The sequence below is a fragment of the Sinocyclocheilus grahami genome, unplaced genomic scaffold (assembly GCF_001515645.1).
Source record: "Sinocyclocheilus grahami isolate Dianchi unplaced genomic scaffold, SAMN03320097.WGS_v1.1 scaffold1849.1, whole genome shotgun sequence".
Classification (NCBI taxonomy): Eukaryota; Metazoa; Chordata; class Actinopteri; order Cypriniformes; family Cyprinidae; genus Sinocyclocheilus; species Sinocyclocheilus grahami.
Window position 1 is genome coordinate 109,493 of NW_015507028.1, and position 7,270 is coordinate 116,762.

Here is a 7,270-nt window from a genome sequence, read left to right on the forward strand (position 1 = left end):
TTTATTAAAAGTATGTCATCTTTTATGTCAAAATCAAAAATATATATTTATAAGCTTTTTAACATTTCTAATTAAACCAACAGAATAAAAACAAGTAGAATAAGAAGTAGAATAAGTTACCAATCAAATGAAATCAGTATTTAAGAAATAAATTTGTGCTACAGAGATGGCACAGAAGAACACACAAGTGGCTTGTATGTGTATTTTCAGACGTTTAATGAGGCTCAGAGGTCGCATGAGTGCAATTAAATTCATAAATTCATGTTGAGGTTAATGTTTTAAATATAACATTTTGAATATAAAAATGATTTAAATAACAGAAAAGATGCTTTAAAAATTAAACTAAAACTGCCAGCAGGTGGCGTCAAGTCACTGATTTTATCACTGAATCATTCATTCAATTGATTCATTCGAACGACTGATTCATTCAGGAACGAAGTACGTGACTGTCTTTATGAATGGGTAATTGAATCATTGACTCGCTAGATTTGTTTAAAAACGCAGTTCATTCATAAATGAATCACCGCTGTGTTTAAATGGCGATGCGCAGCGGCTCAGCTGTTACTTTTAAAAAAAAATCTATTTTCGTTGATGAAATACAGCAAAATCAGGCAATTGTGTTGTTGTCAGACAATATAAGTCACTTAATATTAACTCTTGTTTAATGAACTGTTGTATTAAATCAATATCACATTTGCAAACTCCCTTAATAATCATTAAAAGCTGTCACTCATCTTAGTTTATCCCGATCTCACAAAACTCCATTATAATCGACGAAGCTCTCTACACTGCACAATGAATATCTTATTTACACCCCGTCAACACTTTGTAGTTTTCAGTCACAAATGCGACTGAAATGGTCGCACTGTAGAGCCCTGAGACACCAGATGATTGCCTCCCTCCAGCTCAGTCTGGTGGTGTCTGGGAGGTCGACGGGGTGGTAGTAGTTGGCCCTGATCCAGAACAGGGAGTTCAGTGCAGCGTCGTCGAAAGCCATTAAAACAGCGAGCTGGCTGAACTCCACAGAATACTCCAAGAGGGAAAGGTCCTTGCAGGCGAGGGATGTAAACTTTGCTGCTAGGGAATCCATGGGGAACACGGGGAAAAACAGAAAACAAACACTTTAAAAAACATGGAATACAAATGGATGAGAAAACGCAAATAAACTATTTAAAGTTAACTATAAACAGTTTTCTGTCACAGTTGCCTACTGTGAGGAGCAAAGGAGCGAGGAGACGTGGGAGAATTCACGAAAAGGCAATCTTTATTAATCCAAACATGGGAACAAGGAACACACTCGTACCAACGGGGATGGACGATAGACACTGGACCCTAGACATGGGAACACACAGGGCTTAAATACTTAACTAAACAAGGGGATGACGAGACACACCTGGACTCAATGAAACACAATAGGAACAGGAACAGGAACTGTAAGGAAACCGAATATGGGCATGTAACACACGAGAGAAAACTAGGTCATGGGGAGCAAAGCACAACACAGACAGTCCATCTTCCTGACAGGAATGCAATAAAACGGATCACAGTGTATTAATTGGCTTTAAAGCTAAAGGAATGACAGTAAAGTTTTTACTTTGACAGTTACTAATGACAGTTAATTTTATTTCTGGAAATTATCTGGTTCATGTTTTCTTCAAGAGGCACTGACCAAGGAAGTTTCATATGTGGTAAAAGTGTCCATAATTAAAGGTAAAATACAGTTGTCTGAAATTTAATTTAGGCCTAAATTTAGTAACTTAAGTAATCTGTAGGTAGCTTTTCAATGTCACTTTTAAGTTAAAAATATCTTAGTTTATTAATAAATAACTGATCTGTTTTTAAACCCAAATTTATTTAAATTTTTACTGTTTCTATAGGATTGAATGCATTTGGTGTGATGTCAGAATCATGGTGACCAACAAGTAGACATGCTGCACTCGCTGGAAGCATAACGATTGCTTGACATATCGGTGGTCGAGGTCCTTTTCAGTTTCACTTTCTGACGATTCTGTCTTCTAACGAGTCTAATGGGTTCACAAGTTTCAAAATCAATGTTCTAAAGCTGCGGTTCTCAATACTGTTCCTCGCGTCCCCTGCTCTGCACACGCTCTGCATCTCTCTCTCTCTCTCTCTCTCTCTCTCATTCAGCTCAGCTCCAACAATGAACTGTTCCATTTATATACTTATTTTCACATAACTATGAGAAGTGTTATACATGGACGCATACAGTTGCCGTACTGTATTACACCTTTAATTAGCTTTAAATAAAACCATATATTAAAAGCTAACAGAAGCAGTAGCATTTACAAATAACAGCATATCTAAAAGTATGAGACAACAAAAAAACAAAAAACATACCATTAAGAGCCGTGCTTGCACAGGTTCTGCGTGATCCTCTTCACTAATATCCTCTGCGTCTCAATCGGGCTCAAACTGATAAGCAATATAGACTATGCCATTGTTTACAATAAAACCGGACCACATGCTGCTGAGGTGAGGAGCGTGACGTACAGACGCACGAATCACAACACACTGGGCCAGCTAACCAATCTGAGCCCATCATGTATTTCTGAGGGAGGGGCTTCATGAAAGCAGGAAATTATCAGTGTATTTATGGGAGAAGGAACAGAGCGGTGTAGAATAGTGTAAATTATGTAAAAAATAATGCGTTTTTTTTTACTAAGCATTAACACATGTTAGACTGCACCCCATAAACACAATCAAGCCTAGAAAAAAAACAGTCAGCCACCCCTTTAACTGGGCTATATCTTGAATAATATTCAGAGTGTACTTCTGTCAGGACCACTATCGTCAAAGGTGTTTGGATTGGCGGTATGGTTCTGTTCTGGGCAAGAACTCCCTGCGCATCCATGCAGCCTACCATGAATGAGAACAGGGAGAGCAGCAATAACCCCCCCAGGGTAACAGAACAGAACTAACATAAATATATTGCAGATATTGTTAAAGTTCAATCATTTTATGTACACATTTTAGAATTAGTCTGATTCAAAGGATAATAAGAAGGCTGAAACCTGACTGACTGAGGAGGAGCTGTAACCAATCTGAGCCCATCACGTATTTCTGAGGGAGGGGCTTCATGAAAGCAGGAAATTATCAGTGTATTTATGGGAGAAGGAACAGAGCGGTGTAGAATAGTGTAAATTATGTAAAAAATAATGCGTTTTTTTTTTTTTTACTAAGCATTAACACATGTTAGACTGCACCCCATAAACACAATCAAGCCTAGAAAAAAAACAGTCAGCCACCCCTTTAACTGGGCTATATCTTGAATAATATTCAGAGTGTACTTCTGTCAGGACCACTATCGTCAAAGGTGTTTGGATTGGCGGTATGGTTCTGTTCTGGGCAAGAACTCCCTGCGCATCCATGCAGCCTACCATGAATGAGAACAGGGAGAGCAGCAATAACCCCCCCAGGGTAACAGAACAGAACTAACATAAATATATTGCAGATATTGTTAAAGTTCAATCATTTTATGTACACATTTTAGAATTAGTCTGATTCAAAGGATAATAAGAAGGCTGAAACCTGACTGACTGAGGAGGAGCTGGGGATGGAGGAGGGTAATTAGCTATTGAGCAATGCGAAAACTGCTGATAATACTGAGGGACCTTATATATGAATGCTTAGATAGGTGTCGTATTCCCATAGGTTGATGGGGATCAGCTGAGAGTCAGCTGATGCGAGCTTGACTAACGTGACCTGCCAGAACTAACGCTACGCTTGATTTTTGACAAAAATGTTTAATAAGAACTTTTGCACAATCCCACCATTGCTGTAAAGAAACATGTTTTGTGTCTTGCTGTTAAAATAAAAATGTTTTGTTGCTTAAATGTTTTCTAAAAACTAAAATTGTCCATAAATAATTTATCAATTAACAATTTAAAAACTTAAAAGCAATCTTATAATTAACAAACTTAAAGGGGACATCGGATGCAATGATTAATTTTACATGGTGTTTGAACTTAAATGTGTGTTGGCAGTGTGTGTACACAACCACCCTATAATGATGAAAATCCATTCAGTGTTTTTTTTTTTAATCCCCACAATTCATAAGCACTTTCTCAGATCAAACCGTTCGTCATCGTCAAACCAGTTGCCATTTACTCCCGACATCTGAGCCGCTGAAGATGCAGTGGATTACTTTTGTTTTTGAAGGGAGTGTGCCCCCCGATCTACCTAAATGCGTTTATATCTGAGCGAATCATTTTACTCCAGACTGATTGGGATGATTCAAGGCAGGTTTTGCTAAAAAGTTAAAATTCAAGGATGGATCAGTACCCACTGTTCGTAATCCAGCTGCACCTCCAGAAGCAAGTCCCACATTTGATATTTTTACGATTATTTGCTAATCGCCTTTCCTCTTCCACGGAAGCTTCTGCTTTGGTGAGCAGAGCTCATTAGCATTTAAAGAGACATGCATCAAAACGGCTCGCTCAGAGCCGTTTTTTACAAGGTAAAAAGGGTGTTGTTTTACACTACTGTTGAGCAATTTTAACCAAAGTATGTTAATTTCATGAAGACCCTAAAGAATCATAGCAACTTGTGGAAAATGGGCATCCGATGTCCCCTTTAAAACACTACACAGAAATAAACTGTGATCAGAAAACTCCAATGGAACAATTGTACAAAATTTTTACATTGATTACATTGATATCGAAGAGTATAAAATCTGTCAAGACGTGCCAATGAGATGCTATGAGCCCAAGTGTACTGCCTGACATTCATATTTCTTCATATATCACACAAGTTATGAGTTTCACTCAATTGTATAAGGGTTTTTTTTTTCGGGGGGGGGGGTTGATGTCTATCACGGAGATGTCCATTTGACGTCTGCATTTATATCTGCAAGAGGTATTTTTTTTGAGTGTTTGCTCATCTGCAATATGTCTATTGGACGTTACCTATCAGATGTCAAATAGATAGAATAGAATAGAAAATGTCTTTGAGATGTTTATGATTTAGAATGTATGTAAAACTAACATCTTAAAGCCGTCTATCAGATGTTTGTACACAGCAGATGCTTTCCAGATGAAGTGATCTTTAACAGACATCTTGCAGACGTATGTGTGCTATCTGGGAAGAGTGCAAACCATAGGCACAGCATGCTAACGTTACTGTGCAGATCGAAGAATGTGGGCACAGTGGATGCTTCGCTCAGGCGGCAGAGGGATGCTGAAGGAAAATCTTGAGACGCATTGTGGCTGTAATTAAATTCTTGAGTGAGAGAGGCCTAGCATTCAGAGGCGATGATGAACATTTGTGCTCATCAAGTAATGGCAATTATCTCGGATTTCTGGAACTTACTGCACAGTTTGATCCGTTTTTAAGAGAACACAGAAAAGTACAGTCAAAAGGGACGAGGGACAACATCATAACTGACATCTACTGTGTCTGAGGAGTTAATTTGGTGAGAAAGTAAAGAAAACAATTGCAGGCAAACTACAGCATGCTAAGTATTTCTCAGTCATCGTAGACTTAACCCCTGATATGTCGCACGTTGACCAGTTGACATTCATTTTTAGATTTGTCAGCGAGGAAGGGAAAGTGGTGGAGAGATTCATTGGTTTCAAGCCTATTCACAGTCACACTGGAGAAAGTCTTGTTGAATGCATAGTAAAAATGGTTCATGATCTGGCGTTAGACTTGTCAAATTGCCGGGGACAAAGTTATGACAACGCCAGTAACATGGCTGGTAAATGTAACGGTCTTAGGGCACATCTGAAGTAGGTACAAAGCCACAAGAGACGTGTTGCAGAAGCGTGACATAAACTTAGATACTGCACAGCGATTGCTGAAATCTCTGCATTAGTTTGTGGCAACACTCAGAGATCAATTTTCTCAGTTTGAAAAGTCATCTCGGGACATGAAGTGTGTGAATCAGTTCTATCAACACGAGACACAGCGGGTGAGAAAAAGACAAATATTTGCAGACGAGTCCATGGAGAATGACGAGATCCTAAATGGAAGTCAGCGATTTAGGGTGGAAACATATGTGATCATTGACAGGTTGCTGTCCTGTCTTGCTAAATGCATCGATGCATAAAGGGACTTGAATGGACTATTTGGGGTTTTGTTTGATACCGATACAGACTGATGGTGTGCATAAACGTGCTGCTGCACTCAGGGTTGGGCAAAGATACATCAAAATGTATTTTAAAATAAAATACCAAATACCTTAATTTTAAGTGTATCAAAATGCACTACAAAATACAGCAGCCACACCAAGTATCAAAATAAACTACTGTATTTTTGTATTTTAAAAATACTAAAAAATACTTTTACAAGGGAGCATGAAATTTCTTCACAAACCTTCCATCAATTGGCCTGTTTGATCTATCTCTTCACCAATACACTGATGTTTGTGAACAATGTTTGATAGCAACCGCTTTTCTCTGCCCGAGTCATGCAATAAATCTGACATATGCAACCAGTTAACAGATCAAATATTCACATATCCCTGTGATTTCCCAGATGAAGGTTAGTTTTAAAGTAACCAACAGTTTAATGTTTAACAGTTTGCGAATAACTCATAATTGTATCCAAATTTAGTTACTTGGTGTTTGGTAAGGGCCTACTTTACATCAGCAGCACTGACTCAATGACAAACAAGTCATTCATAAGAAGACAACTGATGGCACCTGTATTCATAGCAACTAGTTTCTAACTACTTAATCATTTGATTGTTAGTCCTAAATGTAATAATATATAATGTGTCAGGCAGTCATTCATGCAATGGTATGTAAAATCACTTATCCTATTTAAACAGCTACTTCAATTAGGGTACGATATTCAGAAATCAAATATTTATTTATCAATCACTGGACACCTATTTGGAAGTTGAAAACAAACATTTTAGCATTACAAAAATTATTAAATGATCAATATGTTTTGTTTTTAAATGTAGTCAGAAACGTTATGAGAAAGTAGCAACAGAAATTGTCAAGGAGTATTAACCCAACTCCAGCCACTGAATCTATTGAGAGCCACAGACGTATAAAGGACATGCACAACTCTCTCTCACACTCTCTCTCACTCACACACTCTCTCTCACTCACACACTCACACTCTCTCTCTCTCTCACTCACACACTCTCTCTCTCTCACTCACACACTCTCTCTCTCTCACTCACACACTCTCTCTCTCTCACTCACACACTCTCTCTCTCTCACTCACACACTCTCTCTCTCTCACTCACACACTCTCTCTCTCTCACTCACACACTCTCTCTCTCTCACTCACACACTCT

General features: G+C 38.3%; 1 long non-coding RNA gene across 1 annotated transcript in view; it reads right to left on the reverse strand.

Annotated features, from left to right (window-relative positions):
• Positions 1 to 2,186: 2,186 nt before the first annotated feature.
• The window catches only part of LOC107573017 (uncharacterized), an 8,179-nt gene continuing 3,095 nt past the window's right edge, over positions 2,187 to 7,270 (reverse strand). The window contains exon 3 of the long non-coding RNA XR_001607438.1: positions 2,187 to 2,197. This is a non-coding gene — a long non-coding RNA (uncharacterized lncRNA). The remainder of the gene's footprint in view (positions 2,198 to 7,270) is intronic.